This window comes from Pristis pectinata, chromosome 5 (assembly GCF_009764475.1).
Source record: "Pristis pectinata isolate sPriPec2 chromosome 5, sPriPec2.1.pri, whole genome shotgun sequence".
In the NCBI taxonomy this organism is placed as follows: Eukaryota; Metazoa; Chordata; class Chondrichthyes; order Rhinopristiformes; family Pristidae; genus Pristis; species Pristis pectinata.
In genome coordinates this window covers 10354632-10382208 of record NC_067409.1, presented here as the reverse complement: position 1 = coordinate 10382208, position 27577 = coordinate 10354632, and the positions used below count along the sequence as shown (strand labels likewise).

The window sequence follows — 27577 nt, the reverse complement described above, 5'->3', positions numbered from 1 at the left end:
TCATTTTCCGCCTTGGAACCTTGCAGCCTAACAGCATGAACATTGAATTCTCCAACTTTAGATAATCCCCACCCCGACCACGCTTCTTCTCTTCTTCCCTTTCCTAGCCTTTTTTCCTTCTCTCTCCTTACCTTTGACCCATCCCCCAGTGGATCTGCTCTCCCCTCCTCCCCCGCACCTGCCCATCACTATCTCTTACCTGCATCTACCTATCACCACCCTGTGCCCACCCCGCCTCCCCTCTTTTGTCCACCTATCACCGCTCTTGCTTTTCCCTCCTATATATTGGGCTCCCCCTTTTCCTATCTTCAGTCCTGAGGAAGGTCCTGACCTGAAACGTTGACCGCCTGCTTTTCTCCATGGATGCTGCCTGGACTGCTGAGTTCCTCCAACATCGTCATGTTTTTCATCTAGATTCCAGCATCTGCAGTCCTTTGTTTCTCTGGCTACACTTCAGCCCTTCTCTTAACTCCTGCTGCCGAACTCATCTGAAAACCCCATAACTTGTTGAGCTACCACTCCTGCCTATCTTTAAACCTAATGGTCACAATGGCAGACTCCCAGGTGTCTATCAGCAGTGTACGTAGATGGATGTACGATGAGGAGTTTGCATGCATTCACAGTGGGGGGAAATGAGTTGGTGATTGAATAAGTGAATTTCAGAGACACAAGAGACTGCAGATGCTGAAGTCTGGAGAAAGCTGGAGGAACTCAGCGGGTCAGGCAGCATCTGTGGAGGGAAATGCACAGTCAATGTTTCAGGGCAAGACCCGATGAAGGACCCGATGGCGCTCAAAGTGGCTGCGCAGGTTGACTCTGTGGTTAAGAAGGCATATGGTGTATTGTCCTTCATCGATCGGGGAATTGAATTTAGGAGCCGTGAGGTATTGTTGCAGCTATATAGGTCCTGGTCAGACCCCACTTGGAGTATTGTGCTCAGTTCTGGTCGCCTCACTACAGGAAGGATGTGGAAGCCATAGAGAGGGTGCAGAGGAGAGTTACAAGGATACTGCCTGGAATGTGGAGCACGCCTTATGAAAGCAGGTTGAGGGAACTCGGCCTTTTCTTGGAGAGACGGAGGATGAGGGGGGACTGATAGAGGTATATAAGATGATGAGAGGTATTGATCGGGTAGATAGTCAGAGGCTTTTCCCCAGGGTTGATTGGTGGCCACAAGAGGACATAGGTTTAAGGTGCTGGGGAGTAGATATAGAGGAGATGTCAGGGGTAAGTTTTTTACTCAGAGAGTGGTGAGTTCATGGAATGGGCTGCTGGCAACGGTGGAGGAGGCGGATATGGTAGGGTCTTTCAAGAGACTGTTAGATAGGTACACGGAGCTGAGTAAAATAGAGAGCTATGGGTAAGCCTAGTAATTTCTAGGGTAGGGACATGTTCAGCACAGCTTTGTGGGCTGAAGGGCCTGAATTGTGCTGTAGCTTTTCTATGTTCTATGTTCTAAGAACACAATTAGAACAAAAAAAAACCAAAAAGATATATGGGTGAGGCATAAAACAAAATTGTAATCCAAGCAAGGGAGAGTGCAGATATCGTGATAGAGTCTGAGTACCAACTGAGCCAATCTGATATTTGGAAAGGGATGTTGGAGATATGGCCAAACTATATGCTACAAAGATATCTCGTAAAAATGCTAAGTTTACACATAAGTCACTTAACTCATCAATAAGATGTACAAGAGAACACTGAAGACTTGTGTTTACGAATATCTCACCATAGTTGGTTCAATGAAGACTGTGGAAGAGATGACAAGAGATTTTATTGAAATGAGTCAGGAAGTGACTCCTTCAGGTCCAGAAGTGGATGCAATGGTAATGACATACATTCCTTTGAGAAGCTCAAAGATGAAAGCCACAGATGGGCTAAATCTGTAAAGAATGTGAACATGTGAATCACCCTTTTCAAAAGAGGAAGACAGCCTGTGTAAATGAATGACATATGCCATGATGTGTATAGGCACATGCCAAGTAAAAAGGAGAGTAGAAGTGCATAAACAAGTTGCGCTCGTCTCCATGTGACTTCATGCTTCTGAACAATTCTTACATGACTCACAGTTAGTGTAGCTGGACACAAATATACCATGCTATCTGTGCCCTCAGTTTATCACCTTCATTTCCTTTAAAGTATAAACAAGTAAGCAGTGCCAAATTTTTTCTGTCTCCAAACATGCTCCAAGCTGACAACCTGTTCAATTCCAGCAACAAAATGGGCTGGGCATCTGGGCTGTGGTGTGATTACACCAGCAGTTCATAGCTGAAACCTGTGATCACTTTGTTGCATCACTTCTTTGGTTGCACAAGCAAGTCCACAACACTCTGGGATGATTGACAGGCCAGCGTGACTCGGCACCAACACCCAAGGAAGCAAAGCTATTACTGGGACCTCCAATTATTCCCACTCAAATCCCAATAATCCTCTGGAATTTCATCTGGTAAAGGCAAAAGAAGACTTAGCACTATTGAGAGATGTACAGGAACCCTCCTGGTATTGCAGAACACAGTACAGTACAGCATAGGAACAGGCCCCTTGTCCCACAATATCTCTGCCTATCACGATGCCAAGTTAAACTAAGCCCACCTGCCCAGACAAGGCCCATATCCCTCCATTCCCTGCCTGTTCATGTATCTGTCTAAATGCCTCTTAAACATTACTATCATATCTGCTTTCACCACCTCCAGCATGTTCCTACCACTCTGTGTAAAAAAACACCTCATAAATCTCCTTTAAACTTTCCCCCTCAAATCTATGCCCTCTAGCATTTGACAATTCCACCCTGGGAAAAAGATTCTGACTATCTACTCTATCTATGCCTTTCATAATTTTATAAACTTCTATCAGGTCTCCCCTCAGCCTCTGACGCTGCAGAGAAAACAATCCAAGTTTGTCCAACCTCTCCTAATAGCTAGCACTCCATATCCAGGCAGCATCTTGGTGAACCTCTTCTGTACCCTCTCCGAAGCCTCAAGATCTTTCCTGTAATGCAGCCACCAGAATGGCACACATTACTCCCTAACTTGGCCAAACCCAAGTTTTATACAGCTGCAACATGACCTGGCAACATTTATACTCAACACCCCAACTAATGGAGGCAAGCGTTCTATATGCCTTCTTTACCACACTATCTACTTGTGTTGCCACTTTCAGGGAGCTTTGGATTTGTAGCCCAAGGTCCCTCTGTACATCAATACCCCTAAGGGTCCTGCCATTTACTGTATACTTTCTTCTTATTTGACCTCCCAAAGTGCAACACTTCGCACTTGTCCAGATTAAACTCCATCTGCCGCTTCTCCACCCACATCCACAGTCGATCCATATCCCGTTGTATCCTTTGACAACTTTCCTCACTGTCCACAACTCATCATTTTCGTGTTGTCTGCAAACTTACTAATCAGCCCAGAGAAGCCTTCTATCTTTTCCTATCTTGGTGACGGGAATTGTCTCACTGCTCCAGGGACCCGGGATCGATTCTGATCTCCTGTGCTGTCTGTGTGGAGTTTGCATGTTCTCCCTGTGACCCCGTGGGCTTCTTCCAGGTCCTCCTGTTTCTTCCCACATCCCAGAAACATGTTGGTTGTTAGGCTATTTGGGTCAGTACACCTGGGGTAGGTGGGTGGCAGAAGGATCAAGATAGGTCCAGTAGAATGAATGGTACTGGAGGGCATGTATTTAAGGTGAGAGGGGGGTAAGTACAAAGATGTGCGGGGCAAGTTTTTTTACACAGAAAGTGGTGGGAGTCTGGAATGCACTGCCAGGGTTGGTGGTGGAGACAGATAGCATTGGAGTGTTTAAGAGACTGTTAAGAGACTCACATGAATATGCAGAGAAGGGAGGGATATGGTCAATGTGCAGGGAAGAGGGATTAGATTAATTAGGAGTCATTGGTTTAATTAGTTTGACACAACATCGTAGGCCAAAGGGCCTGTCCTGTGCTGCACTGTTCTATGTTCTCTGGGGAGGTTAATGGGCAAATGAGCGAGAACGGGTTACTTGAAAACAAGTAGGTGGAAGGAGATTGATGGGATTTGCTCTGAGAGCCAGCACAGACATGATGGGCCTAATGGTCCCCCTCTATGCAATAAGGAAATATGTGAAAGAAAATAATGTGTGAAAGAGGCTATTGGCCAGTTAAATATTACAGCAACAAACATTCTTTGAAGGGCATCTTATCGTTATCCAAAGGTGACGAGGAAGCAGTAAATAAATGGCAGTGTTTCTCTGTCCATCCCTCGCCAAGCTGCTCTCTCCTTCTCTGTACCTCACTTATGTAAAATGATAGAACCACAGAAATAGACAGCAAGAAGGCCATTCCGCCCATAACTTCCATTCTAGCCAGAAGAGATGCATCTAATGCCAATCACACTTTCATTCCCGAGTCTATGCAAACTCCCAGAGCAATCCCATCAGTTCCTCCCCAACATATTTGCCTGTAGCCTTTGGTTTCTCTCTCACATGCACACCAACTCTCCCCCCTAATTTTCCTAATGCACCCACCCATTCTGGGGACAATTTACAGTGACCAACTAACCCCCCAACCCACACAGGCTTGGGACATGGGAGGAAACCGGAGCACCCGGAGGAAACCCATGCAGTCACAGGGAGAACATGCAAACTCCACACAGACAGCACCAGAGGTCAGCATTGAACCCGGGTCTCTGGTGCTGTGAGGCAGCGCCTGTCATTACCAGAGGAAACGTTCCTGTGTTACCAAGACGGCTCCTGTGCATCTCCACAAAGAGTTTCCTTGTAGATTACAGTTTCTCATGGAAGGTTTCTGCCTCTCCCACTGTGCTCAGGACCCCTGCCACACTGGGTGAAAAAGAATTTCTCAGTCTCCCTCTCATCTATCAATCAATTATTGCCTTAAATTATGCCAGCCATTTATTGAATTTTACTTCTTTTATTTCTTCGTTATCACTTGTTAAGTGGGTGCAGTACCATACAGGTTAAGTTATCCAAAGGCTGGACTATTGATCTACTAACAAGCTGCTAGGGGAACTCAGCGGGTCAGACAGCATCTGTGGAGGGAAATAGACAGTCGACGTTTTGGGTCAAGACCCTTCACCTGGATGTTCATCCAAAATATTGACTGTCCATTTCCCTCCACAGATGCTGCCTGACCCGCTGAGTTCCTCCAGCATCTTGTTAGTTGCTCCAGATTCCAGCATCTGCAGTCTCTTGTGACTCCATTGATCTACTGATGTGGGTTGGAATCCCATTACATCCGTGGAATTTAAGTTCAAAGAATTAAATTCAACTGGAATGAAAAAGCTCGTTTTGGTAAAGGTGGCCCCAAAGCTACTGGATTGCTGTAAACCCCCATCTGGAGAACAATAGAGTCATACATCAGGGAAACCGGACCTTGCACCAACAATCAAATACTCATTTTAACACTAATCCTGCACTAAGCCAAATTTTATTCTCCCTGCATTCTCATCAACTCTTCCTAGATTCTACTACTACCTTGCCATTGACACTCAGATGAACATTCCCTGGGGAACGGGTCCCTGTACAACCCCCCACCCTGGGGGACGAGCCCCTGGGCATCCTCTACTCTGGGGATTGGATCCCAGCCCCCTCTCCCCACTCTTCTGTAATTGAACGGAAGAAATCTAAATTTGGAATTTTTCAGTCATCAGTAGATGGTGAAGTCATGCTAAGTAAACACAGTAATGCTGGGGATGGTCAGCATCTGTAGAGAGCAAGAGAGAGAGAGAGCGAGAGAGAGAGGGGGAGAGAGAGAGAGAGAGAGAGAGAGAGAGAGAACATTTCAGTCCCTGAGCTTTCATCAGAACTCATGAAATGTCAATTGTGTCATTCTCTCCACATGTGCTGCCCGACCAGCTGAACACACTCGATCCTTGTTACCTGCTGATTTCCCATCTGCGAATCCATAGACTCACAAAGTTGGCCCCAGGCCCCATCTTGAGCTTCTTCTAACAAACTTATCTATATACATGTACATATTGAAGAACCAATCAACGTCTGAGTACATATGGTGATCAGGTTTCAGGCCACTTGTGTCCAGTGGCTCCCTACTGTGAGCTATTTCAATAGGGCAAGGCCATTTTTTGCACAGCTGCATTTTGTGATTTCAAAACCAGTCACTGCTTATAAGTTTCAATGGAAGCAATCTGCTGGCTAATATTGATTCCTTTTGGGCACTTAAATGTTTTAATGTGTTTATTTGGGCTTTTAGAGCATTATAGGACAAATTTATGTTTATTTGTGGGGTATACTGGATGCAAAGGAGAGGTAAGTAGCTTCAGTGTGATTGCTGGACTATCTGCTTTTATCAAGTTTCCACAAACTATATTTTGCTTTTGTATTATTTCCTAAATCTGCTGATGGGTATCAGTGTGTGTTGGCATTTGTCCCACAGAAACAACTCCTCTACCTTCTAACACCTCTCCAACCCAACTGATGCCAAGATTTGGTTGAAGAATGTACCTGGCTGGCGGTTGTTCACGCAAGGAAAGAGAGGGTTAACTGGAGGTTTGATCAAAATGTAGCAATGTAAACACTTTCCAGTAGCTGAAGAGTTGACAACCAGGGAACATGGATTTCTTGTGACTGGCTTAAGGACCAGACAGTCACAAGATGAAGCCTTTTTACACAATTAAAACATTAGCGCAGCCACCAAACTAATTGTTCAGTAGGGTACCAATGACTAGTTTGATCTTAGGACCCCTACTGGATTCTTCAGTTTTGTCCAACCAATGTAACCAAGAGTGAAGTGCAATGCATGTTGCTGAATACCCACACAGTGATATACCCCACATTGCAACATACCCACACTGCAATATAACCTGCACTGCCTTATAACCCACTTAGTAATATAATCCACATTGCAATATAACCCATGCTATAATATTACCAACCCAGTAATGTAACTCACACTGCAGTATAACCACACAGCAATATAACCAACACTTAAAATAACCAACACTGTAATATAATGCATATTGAAATACAATCTTCTGAAATATGAAACACACTGACATTTAACCCATGCCCAAACTGTAACATATACAGAAATATAATACACATTAAAATAAAATCTGCAGGAAGATAAGCCACACTGAAAAATAACTCTATATGCTGAAATATAGAATATAGAAATATAACAACTGAAGGTGGAAGTACAAGCAATATTGAAATATAAATCACACCAAGACATAAAAGTCTCTGAAATATGACACACATTGAAAGGAAGCACATTGAAATAAAATATCCTGAAATACAGGGCCACATTTTCAGATTTTACCAGCAGTTTCACATGGAACTACCAACATTTCTCAAGGTAAGTGTCAATAATTTTCAGGACTCCCATGCAAGTGTTCTGGGATGGCTCAGCCAGCCATTTCTTCATCCATTCTATCATGTAGCCCTGTAGGCCAAATTCTCTATTAAGTACTAACCAATTTCCTTTTGACCTCATTGTCTCCACTTCCACTGCCTCATGGACAGCAACCTCCAAGCCATTACCACTCACTGTCTAAAGAAAGTTCATTCTCACATCTCTCCTGCATTTAATGCCCAAAACCTTAATCTATACTTCATGGTCTTGGTAGCACTAGCCCTTTGTCCAAGTGTAGTCACCAGAACTAGACGCAATAATCCAGTTATAACTTAACCAGAGCCTCATGAAGCTTCAGCACAACTTCCTGCTTTTGTACTCAGTACCTCTATTATGAACCATTGAACAATACAGCACAATACAGGCCCTTCGGCCCACCATGTTGTGCCGACCTTTAAACCACGCCTAAGACTATCTAACCCCTTCCTCCCACATATCCCTCTATTTTAAATTCCTCCATATGCTTATGTAACAATCTCTTGAACCTGACCAACGTATCTGCCTCCACCACTACCCCAGGCAGTGCATTCCATGCACCAACCACTCTCTAGGTGAAAAACCTCCCTCTGATATTTCCCTTGAACTTCCCACCCATTACTTTAAAGCCATGCCCTCTTGTACTGAGCATTGGCACCCTGGGAAAGAGGAGCTGGCTGTCCACTCTATCTATTCCTCTTAATATTTTGTATACCTCTGTCATGTCTTCCCTCATCCATCTTCTCTCCAAAGAGTAAAGCCCTAGCTCCCCTAGTCTCTCCTCATAATCCATACTCTCCAATCCAGGCAGCATCCTGGTAAATCTCCTCTGCACCCTTTCCAACACTTCCACATCCTTCCTATAATGAGGCGACCAGAACTGGACACAGTACTCTAAGTGTGGTCTAACCAGAGTTTTGTAGAGCTGCATCATTACCTCGCGGCTCTTAAACTCGATCCCACGACTTATGAAAGTAAACATCCCATAAGCTTTCTTAACTACCCTATCCACCTGCATGGCAACTTTCAGTGATCTGTGGATATGAACCCCCAGATCCCTCCGTTCCTCCTCACTACCCAGAATCCTGCCATTAACCTTGTACTCCACCTTGGAGTTTGTCCTTCCAAAGTGTACCACCTCACACTTCTCCGGATTGAACTCCATCTGCTACTTCTCAGCCCAGCTCTGCATCCTATCAATATCCCCCTGTAAGTCCTCCACACTATCCACAACACCACCGACCTTTGTGTCATCTGCAACTTGCTAACCCACCCTTCCACCCCCTCATCCAAGTCATTAATAAATATCATAAAAAGTAGAGGTCCCAGAACCTTGAAGTTCAAGACCCCCATGCTTTACTATTACTCTCTCAATATGTCCTGTATCCTTCAGACCTATGCACTTGAACCCCCAAGTTCCTACTTTACAATTGTGCCTCTCCTCATTCCAAATTTATCCCTCTCCATTTCTGACAAAATCCATAACCTCACACAGGGCAGGCACAGTAGTGTAGTGGTTATCGTAATGTTATTACAGCGCCAGCGACCTGGGTTCAATTCCGGCCGCTGTCTGTAAGGAGTTTGTAGGTTCTCCCCATGTCTGCACAGGTTTCCTCCGGGTGCTCCGGATTTCCTCCCACATTCCAAAGAAATACGTGTTAGGAAGTTGTGGGCATGCTATGTTGGCGCCAGAAGCGTGGCGACACTTGCGGGCTGCCCCCAGAACACTCTACGCAAAAGATGTATTTCACTGTGTGTTTCAATGTACCTGTGACTAATAAAGATATCTCATCTTATCTTCTCTGTATTAAACTCCCATCTGCCAATCCTCTGCCCATTCTGATGGTCCATCCATGCCCTACTGCAGTCAATTGGTGTCATCCACATCATTTCCCACACCTCCAAGTTTGGTGTCATTGACAAATTTTGAAGGTTTATCCTGCATTCCAGTGTCCAAGTCATTTATATACAGTGGTCCCAGCACTAATCCTTGGGAAACACCATCGTCTCTCATCCTCCAGTCTGATAAACAACTATTTACCATGACGCACTGGTTTTGGTTCTAATGCTAGCTTCTTATGCAGCTAACTCTGCACTCCTATTCCGTGAGTTTCTATTTTAATTAGCCTTTTATACGGTACTTTGTCAAATGCTTTATTAACAACATATAAACAACATGCACTACATTCCCTTCATTCACCGTTACTCTTACTTCAGTAAAATTCAGCAAACATAAACTGCTTTTTACAAATCCACACCAACTCTCCTCAATTAATTCAAACCTCTCCAAGTTGCTGTTAAACCTTTTCCCTGATTATTGTTCCTAAAACTTTATCCGCTACTGATTTTAAATTGCCCAGCCTGTAATTACTAAAAATGTTCTTGTATTCTTTCTTCACCAAGGACGCCACATTTCCCATTTTCCAGCCCTCTGGCACCCCCACTGTTTCTGGGGAATATTAGAAAATTATGGCTATCTTCCCCTGAACATAGCTTAAAAGCCCCTGGATTTCAAGCCATCTGGACCAGGTGACTTATCCATTCTAAGCATAACCAGTTTTTCCAGCACATCGCACCTATCAACTTTCACCTCATTCATTACCTCTACCATCTCCACTTCTACGGATATTTTAACGGAGCACTCAGTAAGTATTGTAGCCTTGCATATACCACCTGCTTTGTCTTTAATGGGTCTCATTTTACCTTTAATTACCTGATTACTATTTGCATGATGGTAAAAGATTTTAGGGTTCACCAAAGCAAACATTTTTTTTGAAACTTGCACAAAATTTCAAATACTTACTGCCTGAAGCTTCCACAAACCACAGTGTATCAGGGGCACAAACTGCATCCCCTTCCACCACAGCACCAAGTTCCCACTACGACCAAATTCTCGACTTTGGCACTTGGTTTTGCAATCAAGTGAAAGATGTGCGATGACTCACACTGAAAAATAACAAAATGAAATTTAACTCACCATGAAATATAACCCACACTGAAATATAACCCACACTGATGTATAACACACACAGAAATATAACCCACACTGATGTATAACACACACAGAAATATAACCCACATTGATGTATAACACACACTGAAATATAACACACATTGCTGTTTAATACACACTGAAGTATAACCCACACTGGAATATAAGACACACTGATGTTTAACCCACACTGAAATATAACCCACATTGCTGTTTAATACAAACTGAAATATAACCCACACTGCAATATAACCTACCCTTAAAAACAACCTACAATGAAGATTAATTTTCATAGCAATATAATCCGCACTAAAATATAACATCTAATGAAGTATTAGTCACACTGTAACATAACACATACTGAAATAATTCACACTGTAATATTAGTCACATTGTAATATAATCCACACAGCAATATATCCCACACTGAAATAAATCTCACATGCTGAAAAGTAAAACACATTGAAACACAAGCCACATTGAAATATATAGATGTTGAAATATCATCCACACTGAAATATATAAACTGCACTCAAATGTAATTAGGGCTTAGAGTTTTCAATTATTAACAAATAATGTAAAGAAGCAGGCCCGAGGATCTACACAAAAAGTGGCAATTTTTACACTGTTAAAGCTCAGTGTTAGCATTGTACTTTATAATGTCATCAATACATTTTACTTTAAGAATACAGATGTCATTGCAAAGACTGTTGACCGGCGGCACTTCTTTGTGGCCATCTAATTAAAAATACCAGTCAGTGACACAACAGGGCAATTTAGGGGAACAGTAAAAATATGAGCTACAGTGGATAACTTTTGTGCTGACTTCTTACTTCCATTGAAAATTAGTTGTGATTTATAACAGAAATGGAAAGTTTGTCTTACGACATTTTTTAAATACTGCAAAAACCTGATTTTGCCAAACCAAAATAATCAAAAAGATATTTTTCCCTTACCTAACGCAGCATTAGAGGCCTTCCAAAGGAGATTCACCAGGGATGAGAGGGTTGTTCTATCACGAGAGGCTGGACAGTTTGGGTCTCTGTTCCTTGGAGTTTAGAAGAATGAAGGGTGACCTCATTCAAACATATCATAAGGGGGTTCTATAGTGGATGCTGCGATGTTTTCACCAGTCACGAACAAGGGGACATGGCTACAAAATAAGGAGCCAGTCATTTAAAACTGAGATGCATCAAAATTTCTTCTCTTGAAGGATAGTGAATCTCTGGAATTCTCTGCCTTCGAGGTTGACGGAGGCCAGATCATTCGATGTACTTAAGGTGGAGGTAGATAAACATTTAAAAGATCGAGGAATTGAGGGTTATGGGGAACAGGTGTAGAAGAGGAACTGAGGTCAGCATAGATCAACCACGATCATATTGAATGGAGGAACAGGCTTAAACCAAAAATTTAAAAATTCAAGCCCTGAACTGAACCGTTGTTGGTAAAGAGTCTTCAAAAATTACCTTTAACTTTTCTGACACATTCCATGAATCTTTTAAAGCAGAGAAACTGCTGATATTATCAAAATGGATTGCCAGCAATGAAAACACTGTTGAGGTTCAACATCTGGAAGCAGTGGAACTATAACAATCAGGACAGCAACTCATCCATTTAACAGATGAGTGCTTCAGGCCAGTGTAACAATCCTCTAAATGCTTGGCAACCAAAATCCATCTATACATAGTAATGATATTTAATGTCCAAAGATCATGATTATCTACAATGCAATATATCACCCCTTCAACCCCACACCTACTCCAATTATATAAAAGTCTCAGAGATGTGCAAAGAGCTTCATTCAAAGTCTTCACCACTTTTCTAAGCATTTCCATAGCATTTCCATAGACTGCGTTCTGAAACAAAATTACTTCTATCTGCAACACTATACACTGACAAACCCTGATTAGGTTCTGAGGAAAGATCCTAACACAGCTATTGTGTGTGTTATCACCAACATTAATGGAACTTCAAAACACTTTGGTTGGTTGCTTCATGGTCTGGTACGGCAATTCAAATGAACAGGAACATAAGAAGCTGTAGAGATTAGTGGACGCAACCCAATCCATCATGGGCACATTCCTCCCCACCATTGAAAGTATCTACATGAGGAGCTGCTTCAAGAAGGCAGTATCCACCATCTGGGCTGTGCCATCTTCTCGCAGCTACCATCAGGCAGGAGGAACAGAAGCCTGAAGTCCCGCACCAGCTTTTCAAGAACAGCTACTTCCCTTCAACCATCCGGTTCTTGAACCAACCTGCACAACCCTAATCACTACCTCAGTATAGCAACACTGTGACCACTTTGATCACTTTACACTACAATAGATTTTATTTATTTTTGTTCTAATTGTGTTCTCTCTTGTATAATTTTGTACAATTTACGTTTAGTTTATGTTTTTCTTCTGAATATTGTATCTCTCATGCTGTGTGCCTGTGATGCTGCTGCAAGTAAGTTTTTCATTGCACCTGTGCACACATGTTCTTGAGCATGTGACAATAAACTCGAGTTTGACAAATGAATATATAATAGCCATGTTTCACAGGTGAAAGCAAGTCAACCATTTGCCCATTTCAGTAGCCTCTTGTTCCCCTGCAAATACTTATTCCTTGACCAATATGTATGGATATCTTTATTAGTCACATGTACATCGAAATACACAGTGAAATGCATCTTTTACATAGAGTATTCTGGGGGCAGCCCGCAAGTGTCGCCACGCTTCCGGTGCCAACGTAGCATGCCCACAACTTCCTAACCCGTACGTCTTTGGAATGTGGGGGGAAATCGGAGCACCCAGAAGAAACCCACGCAGACACGGGGAGAACATACAAACTCCTTACAGACAGCGGCTGGAGTTGAACCCGGGTCGCTGGCGCTGTAATAACATCACACAAACCGCTACACTACCGTGCCTGCCCTATCCTTATCCTTAGTATCCTTAAAAAGGAGTGGTTACCTGGTCATCACCGTTTGAGGGAACTTGCTTCCCAGTCTCAAGTTACTGCACATTTACCACATTACAATGGTGTCCATGGTCTAAAACATAGTTTTAAATTGGCTATAAATTGAGGTGACAAAAGATGCTGCAATAAAGCATAGTGTTTCTTGAACAAATTTGTTCCAACCACCAACATATGCTGGTGAACAGTGCTTAAATTCTGGGGAAGGTTATACACTGTAAGTCAAAGCTTGTGTGCCATTTTAACTGACAGACCAACACATGCAATCACTGGAGACTCTTAATGGGCAAACATTTTAGTTGATGGCTTGTCTAACGATCCACTCTCTCCACATTTCCTTTGATTTGTTTGCAGGATGCAGTAAAAAGAATAGGAACATGCATTGCAATACCGAGGGGAAAAAAGAATCTGGTTCCAAGCACAAACATTGTCAAAAGGAGATCTAGCTGTAAGGATGTGAACCTGGGAAGGAGGCGATCCAAGCAGCGGACGATGAACTCTGAGGGGGACACAAAGGGATGTAGATAGGTTGAATACATGGGCAGTAAAGTGGCAAGCGGGTTTTAACATAGGAATGTGCGAGGTAGCACTGTGTAGACCACAAGACCATTAGATATAGGAAGAGAATTAGGCCATTCAGCCCATCGAGTCTGCTCCGCCATTCAATTATGGCTGATTTTTTCAACCCCATTCTCCTGCCTTCTCCCCTTAACCCTTAACCCCCTTACCAATCAAGTACCTATCAATGCCTTAAATATACCCAATGGCTTGGCCTCCACAGCCCTCTGTGGCAACGAATTCCACAGATTCACCACCCTCTGGCTGAAGAAATTCCTCCTCATCTCAGTTTTAATTGTGTTCTCAGATCCTCGAATCTCCCTCCTACTAACGGAAATATCCTTTTCACCTCCACTCTATCCAGGCCTTTCAGTATCCGGTAGGTTTCAATGAGATCCCCACCTCATCCTTCTGAACTCTATCGAGGGGAACCTGAGGGGAAACCACTTCACTCAGAGGGTAGTGTGAGTGTGGAACGAGCTGCCAGCTGAAGTGGTGGATACGGGTTCAATTGTAACATTTAAGAGAAGTTTGGATAGGTGCACGGATGAGAGACGAATGGAGGGCTATGATCCGGGTGCAGATAGACAGGACTAGGCAGAAGATCAGGTCAGCATGGACTAGATGAGCCAAACAGTCTGGTTCTGTGCTGTAGTGCTCTATGACTCGATAAGTACAGGTCCAGAGACATCAAACACTCCTCATATGTTAAGCCTTTCATTCCTGGGATCCTTTAATTCCTGGAACCTCCTCTGGACCCTCCCCAGGGCCAGTACATCCCTCCTTAGATACGGGGCCCAAAATTGCTCACAATATTCCAAATGTGGTCTGATCTTATAAAGCCTCAGCTGTACACCCTTGCTTTTATATTCTAGTCCTCTCAAAATGCAGGAAGGTCCTCATTTAGCAGAAAGAATGGAGCAAAAGGATGTTTTAAAAATTGATAAGCATTGCAGTACAGAGGGACCATGAACCAGGTGGTGAGACACAGTCAGGAAGTGTACAAGTAATTGTGAAGGCCAATGGTATGCTGGCCTTCATTGTGAAGATGCTGGGCACGAACGAGGAGGTCTTGTGGAGAGTGTGTGGGGCTTTGGTGAGATCCATTTGGAAGAACATGTACAGTTCTGTGCCTGAAGAAGGCTGTGACAACATGAGAAACAAGGGAAGCAGGCCATCTGCACTTTGAGCCTCATTCACCCTGAATCCCTGGGATTAAGTAAAACTGGCCTATACTTAGCAGCACTGAGAAGAATGAGATGTGATCTCATAGGGACTTGTGAAGCTCTGAGCAGCATTGATAGATGCTAAGAGGCTGTTTGCTCCTGCTGGTGAGTTCAGAGCCAGGGACAATGCCTCAGAATAACAGGTTGGCTATGTAAGAATGAGCTTTATGCAGGGGGTTATAATTCATTGGAATTGTCTACCTCAGAGTGTTCTAGGTGCTCAGGTTGAGAATATTCAAGGCACTCATGAAATCAGAAGAAATGGACGTTGAGCAGGGAAGTGGTCTTGAGGCAGACCAGTCATGATCTTAGTGAATGGCAGATCAGGCTCAACAGGCGACATGGCCTACTCCTGTTTTTATTTCTAATCTCCTTATGTTTGCAGAGGGCAAAGGGGAAAGTTCATGGGAGATGTTCAGGGCAGGTTTTTTACACAGAGAGTGGTGGGTGCCTGGAGTGTGCCGGGGTGGTGGTGGAGGCAGATACGATAGAGGGGTTTAAGAGACTCTTAGTTAAGCCCACGGATATGCAGAGAATGGAGGGATGTGGACCATGTGCAGGCAGATGGGATTCATGTAATTAGGCATCATTAGCAATTAGGTCGGTGGGCCGTAGGGCCTGTTCCTGTGCTGCACTGTTCTGTGTTCTATGTTCCATGTCTGCATTCCATCCTTCCCCTTAAAGAGTCTGAATGTTTCTTATCCCTATCACTCCAAAGTGAATCCTTCACTTAGGTCCTAACCATTCTAAACAAGGTTAAGATTGTGTGGTCAGTTGAAAATCACCGGTAAATCATCCCTTTGTATGATATGTCCATCAGAACCCACTGTATTCAGTTCCCGTAATAAACAATAGCAGCTGTGTCCCTGATGAAAAGCTTCTCATTTCACACTGTGTGTCCTGATAATATAATGAGGTACATAAGAAGTAGCATTTTTGCAATGCCTTCAGTGATCTCCAGAAGTCCACAACACATCACAGCCAATGGAGTAATTGGCAATTGGTTTATTATTGTCACATGTACCAAGATACGGTGAAAAACTGCTTCGCATGCCATCCAGACAGATCATTTCAAAACATAAGTCCATCAAGGTAGTACAAAGGGAAAAGCAATAACAGAATGTAGAATATAGTGTTACGGTTAGTCATAGAAAAAGTGGAATGCAGGCAGACAATAAGGTGAAAGGCCATGACAAGGTAGATTGTGAGGTCAAGAGTTCATCTTTATCATACAAGAGGTCCATTCAAGAGTCTTATAAAGACGGGAAAGAAGCTGTCCTTGAGCCTGGGTGGTGCATATTTTCAAATTTTTGTATCACCTGCCTGATGGAAGGGGAGAAGAGAGAATGTTTGGGGTGGGAGGGGTCTTTGATTATGTTGGCTGCTTTCCCGAGGCAGCGGGAAGTGTGGACAGAGTCCATGGAGGGGAGGCTGGTTTCCGTGATGGACTGCGCTCTGTCCACAATTCTCTGCAATTTCTTGCGGTCTTGGGCAGAGCAGTTGCCATACTTCTGAGGTGTTATGTTGTTGGAAATATGGTATCCAGTTTGTGTACTGAAAGCTTCCACAAACACCGATTTGATTGTTCTTTTGAAGTTCCTGTCTCTGCAGTTTTAACAGAGGTTTAATCTGTTTAATATAAAGGATTTAGCCACTCACTAAAGTAATGGAGTATAGAATTTTGGACTTTGCAAAGGCTTGTACATCAATCTGTCTTTTTGTAGTCAAGCATGAAGGATAAATATTATCCTGGCCACCAGGGTGAATGTACCTGTTCTTCAGATCGTTCATCTGAGAGAGTAGAGAGGACCTTGGAGACCTTGGAGTAGAGAGAACATCACCACTGGGGCGTCAGAATAGATTCTGCAGCTGTGGATCGGGAGTGAGATGAACACAAAATCCTCTGACTCAGGTATAAGTGATTGAGCCCTAAATGACACCAATGTACAATATACGGATTAAAGTACAATATCCAAAACTTCAGCGGTTTAACTCATTTATATTAAACAGATTACATCTTTGTTGAAACGACAGAGACAGGAATTTCAGAAGAACGTGTTAAGCATTCAGTTTTCATACCTCAGAATGTGCTTTAACAATCCATTACAATCAAAACCATGCTGCCATTAAATTTGTTTATCTCAAGTTTTCCAGGGTTCACAGGTGCCTCTTGCTGTTAAGACATCACTGCTTTTGCAAAGTTTAGTTTAAGTTACAATCAAAAAATCAAGGTACAGGAACAGTTTCTTCCCCTCCGCCATCAGATTTCTGAATGGTCCATGAACCCATGAACACTACTCATTATTCCTTTTTTCTGCACTATTTATTTACTTTTGTAATTTATAGTAATTTTATGTCTTTGTGCTGTACTGCTGCCGCAAAACAACAAATTTCACGTCATATTTCAGTGTAGCCGTTAGCATGACGCTATTACAGCGCCAGCGACCCGGATTCAATTCTGGCCGCTGTCTGTAAGAAGTTTGTATGTTCTCCCCGTGTGTCTGCATGGGTTTCCTCCGGGTGCTCCGGTTTCCTCCCACATTCCAAAGATGTAGAGGTTAGAAGCCGTGGGCATGCTATGTTGGCGCCAGAAGAGTGGTGACACTTGCGGGCTGCCCCCAGCACATTCTCAGTAACGCAAAAAGACCTATTTCACTCTGTGTTTTAATGTACATGTGACTAATAAATAAATATCTTATCTTAATAAATCTGATTCTGGGTACACCTTTCACCTCATTAGGACACAGACTGTTGGAGGTAAAGTGTAAGATTTGCAGTACTCTTTAACTGAAGACTGCTTCCTGATTTTGCTCCCACATGGCTTAGTTTCAATGTAAGACTATGTTTCTCCATTAGAACATACAACATAGGACATAGAACAATACAGCACAGGGACAGCCTTTCAGCACAAGATGTTATGCTAAACTAATTAAACTAGTAACTAAATACCTAACTAACTGATCCCTTCTGCCTACACAATGTCCATAACCCTCCATTCTCTGCACATTCATGTGCCTATCTAAGAGCCTCTTAGCGCCTCTATCATATCTGCCTCCACCACAACCCCTGGCAGTGCATCCCAGGCACCCAACACTCTCTGTGTAAAAAACTTGCCTCACATATTTCCTTTGAACTTAAATGCATGACTTCTAGTATTAGATATTTCCACCTTGGGAAGAAGATACGGGCTGTCTATCTATGCCCCTCATAATCTTATAAACTTCTATCTGGTCTCCCCTCAGCCTCCAGAGAAAACAACCCAAGTCTGTCAAACCCCTCCTTACAACACTTCCCTCTAATCCAGGCAGCATCCTGGTGAACCTCTTCTGCACCCTCTCCAAATCCTACACATCCTTCTGGAATACTCAATTCTCCAAATGCAGCCTAACCAGAGTTTTATAAAGCTGCAACATAACTTCCTGACTCTTGAATCCCATCCTCGTCGTGAGCTGTTGCAGGCATGGTAGTGTAGCGGTTAACATAATGCTTTACAGCGCCAGCAACTCAGGTTCAAATCCGGCCACCGTCTGAAAGGAGTTTGTACGTTCTCCCTGTGCCTGCATAGGTTTCCTCCGGGTGCTCCGGTTTCCTCCCACATTCCAAAGACATACGGGTTAGGAAGTTGTGGGCATGCTATGTTGGCACCAGAAGCGTGGCGACACTTGCGGGCTGCCCCCAGAACACTCTACGCAAAAGATGCATTTCACTGCGTGTTTCAATGTACATGTGACTAATAAAGAAATCTTGAAGTCCAGCGATTCTTTTATCATTTTATCAATCTTTAGAGGGATATGGGTCAAACAAGGGCAAATGGGACTTGCTTAGAATAGAATCTTGCTCATCATGGACCTGTTGGGCAAAGGGCCTGTTTCCGTGCTGTATGACTCTATGACTCAAGTTTAAAGACCTTGACTAGGTCACATTCAACCTACGCTCAAGCAAAGGCAAAGCAGATGCATGGTAACACTGTCCTTTAGTCTCTGCGGACTTGGCTGAAATTATCCCTTGCAGCTCAGCTTTCCGGTTCCACCACAGCCCCCCGCGTCACTTCCAGAGGAAGCATTCTTGTGACTGCAGCGGTTCACAAATGGAATGCTGCAAGGGAGCCGGGCCGTCGAGTTCCGATGGGGCCACCCCCCCCGAGACACTCTCAGACAAGGTGCTAGCTGATCAACTCTTTCAGTTTGTCTGTCGTCAGTGCAACAGTACACACTCTACTGGTCTTTCATCTGAGCTGTTGCCTTTCCAAGGCCGCGGTTGGTCATGGGTGGGAGTCGGGGGTGGGGGGGGGGGAGTGGGAGGGGGCTGAATCAGACAAGAAATAGGAAGCAGTGACTTTGTGGATTCTAAGCAATTCATCTGCACCCACACTGCTGCACCCACCCCTGGAGCCATGGGATCATAGCACCTCAAGGCTGACACCCAGGTTCCAGTACATAGAAAATTACAGCACAGTGCAGGCCCTTCGGCCCATGATGTTGTGCCGACATTTTATCCTGCTCTGAGATCTATCTAACCCTTCCCTCCCACATAGCCCCCCATTTCTCTATCATTCATGTGGCTATCTAAGAATCTCTTAAATGTCCCTAATGTATCTGCCCCCACAACCTCTGCCGGCAGTGCGTTCCACACACCCACCACTCTCTGTGTAAAAAATTTACCCCTGACATCCCCCTATACCTTCCTCCACTCACCTTAAAATTATGCCCTCTCATGTTAGTCATTGTGACCCTGGGAAAAAGTCTCTGACTGTCCACTCGATCCATGCCTCTTATCATCTTGTACACCTCTATCTCATCCTCCTTCTCTCCAAACAGCAAAGCCCCAGCTCATTCAACCTATCCTCATAAGACATGCTCTCCGATCCAGGCAGCATCCTGGTAAATCTCCTCTGCACCCTCTCTAAAGCTTCCACATCCTTCCTATAATGAAGTGCCCAGAACTGAACACAATACTCCGTGTGATCTAACCAGAGTTTTATAGAGCTGCAACATCACCTCGCGGCTCTTGAACTGAATACCCCGACCAATGAAGGCCAACACTCCATACACCTTCTTAACAACCCTATCGACCTGTACGGCAACAGAGGGACTGTTGCTCCCAGGGATACCGTAGTATCATGTCCACTCCCTTGTGTGGCTGTGAGATCCCTGGCCACTACTTCTGACCAGAGTCATCCCCTGTGTTCACAAGATCACAAGACAAGGGAGCAGAAGTAGGCCATTCGGCCCATCGAGTCTGCTCCAAAGGAAAGGGAAAAAAAGAAAAAGAATGAGAAATGGGGGGGGGGCAATGAAAAACAAACTATTCTAACCCCAATTTCCGGCCTTAACCCCATGTCCCTTGATACCTTGACTAATTAGATATCTGTCTATCTCCTCCTTAAACGCCTCCAGTGATCTAGCCTCCACTGCTGTACGTGGCAAGGAATTCCATAAATTCACTACCCTCTGGCTAAAGAAATTTCTCCTCATCTCTGTTTTAAACCGGTACCCTCTAATTCTAAGATTGTGCCCTCTGGTCCTGGACTCACCCACCAAGGGAAACAGCTTGGCCACATCTACTCTGTCCAGTTCTTTCAACATTTTAAATGTTTCTATGAGGTCCCCTCTCATTCTTCTGTACTCCAGTGAGTACAGTCCAAGAGCCGACAAACACTCATCATATGTAAGCCCTTTCATTCCTGGAATCATCCTCGTAAATCTCCTCTGAACCCTCCCCAACATCAGCACATCCTTCCTAAGATATGGGGCCCAAAACTGTACACAGTATTCCAGATGAGGCCTCACTAATGCCCCGTAGACCCTTACCAACACTTCCTTACTTTTATACACTATACCTATCGAAATGAATGCCAACATAGCATTCGCTTTCTTTACCACCGATCCGACCTCGTAGTTAACCTTTAGATTATCCTGCACGAGTACCCCCAAGTCCCTTTATACTTCTGTACTTTTAATTTTCTTTCCTTCTAGATAATAATCTGCCCATTTATTTCTGTTTCCAAAGTGCACAACTGCACATTTCTCAACATTAAATCTCATCTACCATTTCCTTGCCCATTCTCCTAAACTATCTAGGTCTCTCTGCAACCTACCTGTCTCCTGAATACTCGCTACTCCTCCACCTATCTTGGTGTCGTCTGCAAACTTAGCCATAAAACCATGTACCCCATCATCCAAATTGTTAATGTACAGGGTAAAAAGAAGCGGCCCCAACACCGACCCCTGCGGCACACCACTAGTAACCGGTAGCCAACCAGAACTAGATCCTTTTATTCCCACCCTTTGCTTTCTGCCAACCAGCCAATGCTCCACCCATTCTGTTATCCTACCTGTAATTCCATGAGCTCTCATCTTGTTAATCAATCTCTTGTGCGGCACTTTGTCAAAGGCCTTTTGAAAGTCTAAATACACAACATCTACTGCCTCTCCCTTATCCACCCTACCTGAGATAGGTTGGTCAGGCAGGATCTTCCCTTCATGAAACTATGTTGGCTTGGACCTATCTTGCCTTGCACCTCTAGGTATTCCATAACGTCATCCTTGAGGATCGATTCTAATAACTTTCCCACCACCGATGTCAGACTAATAGGTCTGTAATTTCCTTTATGCTGCCTCCCACCTTTCTTATACAGCGGAACTACATTTGCGACCATCCAGTCCTCCGGAAGCATGCCGGAGTCTATCGATTCTTGGAAAATTATCACCAATGCCTCCGCTATCTCTAAAGCCACCTCCTTCAGAACCCGGGGATGCACCTTATCCGGTCTGGGAGACTTATCAGTCTTTAGTCCATTTAGTTTTCCTAGCACCTTCTCTCTAGTAATCTTAACTGAACTCAGTTCCATCCCTTGAGACCCCTGACTAACCAGTATATTGCTGATGTCCTCCACAGTGAAGACTGATGCAAAATACTCATTTAGTTCCTCTGCCATCTCTTTATTATCCATTATAATCTCTCCCGCACCATTATTGATTGGTCCTATTTCAACCCGTGTCTCTCTTTTACTCCTTATATATTTAAAAAAACTCTTAGTATCCTTTCTAATGTTATCTGCCAATTTCCTTTCATATTTCATCTTTTCTTTCCTAATGACCTTCTTAGTTTCTTTCTGCAGGTTTTTTAAAGTTTCCCAGTCTTCTGTTTTCCCACTAATTCTTGCTTCCTTGTATGCCCTCCCTTTTGCTTTTATTTTAGCCTTCACCTCTCTCGTTATCCACATTTGTGCCTTTTTTCCATTCAAAACCTTTTTTCTTGGAATATATCTATCCTTATTTCTTGTAGAAATTCCATCCATTTCTGCTCCGCCATCCGTCCAGCTAGCTTACTCTTCCAATCAATTTGGGCCAGTTCCTCTCTCATGCCATTGTAATTTCCTTTGTTCCACTGAAATATCGATACACCACCTATCAGCTTCTCCTTCTCAAATTTGAAACTGAACTCAATCATATTGTGATCACTAGTTTCTAATGGTTCCTTTACCTTTAGTTCCCTAATCACCTCCAATTCGTTACACAGCACCCAATCCAAAACAGCCGATCCCTTGGTGGACTCATCAATAAGTTGCTCCAAAAAGCTGTCCTGTAGACATTCCACAAACTCACTCTCCTGAGATCTGCTGCCTTGCTGGAATTCCCAGTCCACTTTCATGTTAAAATCCCCCATAATTATCTTAACATTGTCACTCTGGCATGCTTTTTCTATTTCTAACTGCAACTTATAGTCCACTTCCTGACTGCTGTTAGGGGGCCTATATATAACCGCTACTATTGTCCTTTTACCCTTGCTATTTCTTAGCTCCACCCATAAGGATTCCACCTCTTCTGACCCAATGTCCTTCCTTTCTATTGATTTTATATCATTACTAACCATCATGGCCACACCACCCCCTCTGCCTACCAGCCTATCCTTCGTATACACTATGTACCCCGGGACATAGAGTTCCCAATCACATCCGTCATAAAGCCATGACTCGGTGATTGCCACAATGTTGTATTTATTAATCTGTAGTTGCGCCACTAGGTCATCTGCTTTATTCCTAATGCTACGTGCATTTAAATATAGTACATTTAGTCCAGTATCTGCTATTGATCTTCTTGTACTTCTAATGTTCAGCAAATTATCCTGACTATTCACCTGCCTGTCCTTCTTACCATCCTGTTCTGGTTCTGGTTACTTCTTGCTTCTCAGATAGCATAATCTGTCATAGAAGTCATACAGCACAGAAACAGGCCCTTCAGCCCAGCTCGTCCATGCTGACAAAGATTCCCATCTAAGCTGGTCCCATTTGTCTGCAGTTGGTCTGTCTAAACCTTTCCTATCCATGTACCTGTCCAAATGTCTTTTAAATGACATAATCGTATCCACATCTACCACTTTGTCTGGCAGCTCGTTCTGCATACACACCGCCCTCTGTATGAAAAAGTTGCCCCTCAGGCCCCCTTTAAATCTTTCCCCTCTCACCTTAAATCAATGCCCTCTTGTTTTAGATTCCCTTACTCTGGGAAACAGACTGTGACCATCCACCTTATCTATGCCCCTCATGATATTATAAACCCCTGTAAGGTCACCCCTCAAGCCTCCTTCACTCCAGGGGTAACAGACCTGGCCAATCCAATCACTCCTTATAACTCAGGCACTCCAGTCCAAGTGACTGTTTCTGGGAGCTTGCTGTGCACAATGGTCACAATGAGTTGGCTCATGGGCTGCAATGTGCTGAAGGATGTTCTGAAAGGGATGTGAACAATGCCGTATAAACCCAAGACATTCTTTTGTCTTTCTTCATCATTTACTCACCCCACCACTAGTGACTACGTCTTAAATTGGAAAACTGGAAAATCTGGAATTCCTTCCCTAAAATTCTCCACTTCTCTCCCCCTTAAGACCTAACTCTCTGACAAAGCTTTTGTTGGTCCTATCAAATTCTGTGGAAAACACCTTCGTGGAAGTCCTTAGGGTGATTGTCATAAAGTCATAGAGTGATACAGCACAGAAACAGGCCCTTCGGCCCACAGAGTCTGTGCCAACCATCAATCACCCATTCACACCAATCCTACATTAATCCCATTTTTATTCCCATCCCACATTCTACCACTCACCTACACACCAGGGCCAATTTACAGCAGCCAGTTAACTAACCTACAACCAGCACGTCTTTGGTTTAAGGGAGGACACCAGAGCACCTGGCGGAAACCCATGCAGTCACAAGAAGAACATGTAAACTCCTCACAGACAGCACCAGAGGCCCTGATGGTTTACAGCATTAAAGGTGCTACATTAATGCAAACTGTGCTAGTTGATGGAGGAGGTGGGGGGCTGTGTGTGTTTAGAGTGTAGCAGGTAGGTTAAGTTATGCACGACTTCCATTACCAGCCTCTCATGAACCCTCACTGGTACTCTAGGAGGAATAGATAATAGTAAACACATCCAAAATAGGAAATATTCCAATTGCAAAGTAGATATAAAACCGGAGCAACGAACTGACCCAAATCCACTGAGGAAAATGCTTACCCAAAAAGCAAAAGCCTTAGATTTGGGACGGTTCAGGATCAGTCTGATGTTCTAAGTGGCTTGAGCCAGGTCGGTATTCTTATACAGACACAGTCCACCCAATAGGGTTGTAAATACTCAGTAGGTCAGGCAGCTTCTGTAGAAAGAGAAACGGTTAATATTTTAGGTCCTAGACCTTTTGTCAGGTCCTAGATCTTTCATTGGAACTCTCTCTCTCTTTCCCCATTTTGATGAAGGGTCTAGGACATGAAAAGTTGCCTCCCCCACCCCCCCCCACTCTCTCTCTCTCCCCCCCCCCCCTCTCTCTCTCTCTCTCTCTCTCTCTCTCCACAGATGCTGCCTGACATGCTGAGTATTTTTGGTTTTCAGTTTTTATTTCAGATTTCAAGTGCCTGCAGTGTTTTTGATCAATAAGGAAAGGGGTTTGAGAGCAATCATTCAACATACAAGATAAACGAGATAAATACGAGATAACAACACCACGAGATAAATGAAGCCAGTTGGATTAAGGGAAATCAGATTGAGGGAGGGCAGGGGGGTGCAAGTTGGACAACTTATGGTGACATTGTGCCAATCAGTTCTGGACTGAGAGTTGCCTTGTGCACTACACTTCATGAAGAGTGCACATGGAAAGAACATATCAAACAGTACAGCACAGGAACTGACCCTTCGGCCCACAATGTTGTGCTGAACCAATTAAGCTAAGACACCTAATCCCCTTTGCCCACACATGGTCCATATCCCTCCATTCTCTGCATACTGATGCACCTATCTAAGAGCCTCTTATCGTATCTGCTTACACCACCACCCCTGGCAGCGCATTCCAGGCCCCCAGCACTCCCCACACATCTTCTTTGTACTTACTTCCTCTCATTTTAAATACATGCCCTCTAATATTAGACATATCAACCCTAGGAGAAAGATACCGGCTATCTACTCTATCTATGCCTCTCATAATTTTATACATAAATTTACTTATAATCTCATAAACTTCTATCAGGTCGCCTCTCAGTTTCTTCTGCTCCAGAGAAAACAACCCAAGTTTGTCCAACCTCTCCTTATAGCACATGCCTTCTAATCCAGGCAGCATCCTGGTAAACCTCTATATGAAAGGATCATGGTAGCCTGAACAAAACAGTAGCTTCATACAGCTCTTGGTAGCAATAAAGGATAAAGATAAGGTTACTTCACATGGGCAAGGAGCACAGAACAATATAAACGTCATTTTCATCGGAGGACAGATCCATCCTCCTCACACAGAAAAAAGGTTATCAACTCAGGGCCAATTGGCATCTTTAAAAAGAGACAAATCGATTATCTGTTAGGGGAGCTTTTAACGGCACTTCATTTTATTTTAGAGGAGTTACTGGAAGAGCAGAGATAATGGATGAATGGATGGTGAGAGAGGGAATTCATAGTGCAGAGCCTTGGGATAGATCATGTCTGATGGACTGAGTGGCCACTCTTAGAGGGGATTTTTCTCTGCTGCACAATAATGTATTTAATGGATTCCACCTCGATACCCATCTGTCAAGGCTTTCTGTAACATGGTTTTATTTATTCCAGTAATAGCTGCCTGTTGACAAGTCATGGATCGAATCAAGCATTATCTGTTATCACAATGTCCGATTTCCAGGAATAGATGCCCATCAGCTCAACATACAGATCATGCTTGGTATGGCTTTAATAGCAGAACCTTTGAGCAAAATTGATTTCTTTCCTCTTAAGGAGCTGCCGACAGCCCTAGCTCCCCAATTCACTCAGGTATCTGCTGCCGACTTCCCATTCCTGTTGCTCAGTGCAACAGCCCAGTTGCATTCCAGCCTTGGCTTTCAGGGATCAAGCCTCCGGAGGGTTCATATGGTCACCATTGTTTCTCATGTTGTTCCCTTGCCTTTGCAGCGTTTGTAGTCAGTGCGTTTGTAGTCACTAACAATCTGCCTGGCTTCCACTGGACTTCTGGATATCAGACTAATAGGCTCCTAGAATTCTAATCCACTGCGCTGGACTTCTGCGTACTCAAAATTCCTTAACTAGAAATAAAGGATGTGCTCTTTCAAATGGCCATGGCCAACAAAATAATTATTTACTCAGATCCTTCCAGCACAGGATGAAGTCATTCAGCTCACCTACCTGTGCCAACTCACTGAAAGTGCCTTGCATTCAGACATAACCCTCTTGTGGCCCCAACGTATCATGAAGCATGATTTAGTCAATAAAAGAGTGGTCTAATTAGTCCTCCAGAGCAAGCATTTTCCTTTCCAAGTATTTATCTGATTTTTGAAATATACTATTGAGCCTGTTTCCACCATTCTCTCAGAAAAAGTACAGGTACCCATAGAGAGGGTAGACGATCAGAATCTTTTCCCCAGGAAAGAAACATCAAACACCAGAGGACATTCCTTTAAGGTTAGAGGGGGGAAGTCCAACGGTGACGTGAGGGGCAAGTTTTTTTATGCGGAGAGTGGTAGGTGCTGGAATGTGTTACCAGGGGTAGTAGTGGAAGCAGGCAGTTTGGTGTTTAAGAGACTTTTAGATAGATGCATGAATATGAAGGGAGTGGAAGGAAATGGAAAATACACAGGGAAGAGGACATTTGGTATAAATTGGCATCAAGATCGGCACAACATTGTGGGCTGAATGGCCTGTCCAGTGGTGTACCGTTCTATGTTCTATGCTGGAAATCTGAAGCACTCTTGACCATATCTGAAGCACTCTTGATCATCACTCTGGATGATCCTCGCCTGCCAAGCACTCAGCCCATAAGCTCAAAGGACAAACCCAAACACACACACACACACACACACACTCACAGACTCACTCACACACACACACTCTCACACACACTCACATATATGCACAATCATACATATATATAGTCAGAAAGATACACACATACAAATGCACATATATAGAAAAGCACAGACATACAAACAGACAGACACAAATAAACACACAAATACAGACATTTAAGCACAA

General features: G+C 43.7%; 1 protein-coding gene across 1 annotated transcript in view; it reads right to left on the bottom strand.

Annotated features, from left to right (window-relative positions):
• The window catches only part of scn5lab (sodium channel, voltage gated, type V-like, alpha b), a 449385-nt gene that overhangs the window by 281835 nt on the left and 139973 nt on the right, over window positions 1–27577 (bottom strand). The window contains 1 exon segment of the mRNA XM_052017101.1: window positions 10152–10294. The gene's annotated coding sequence lies outside the window, so the exon portion shown is untranslated.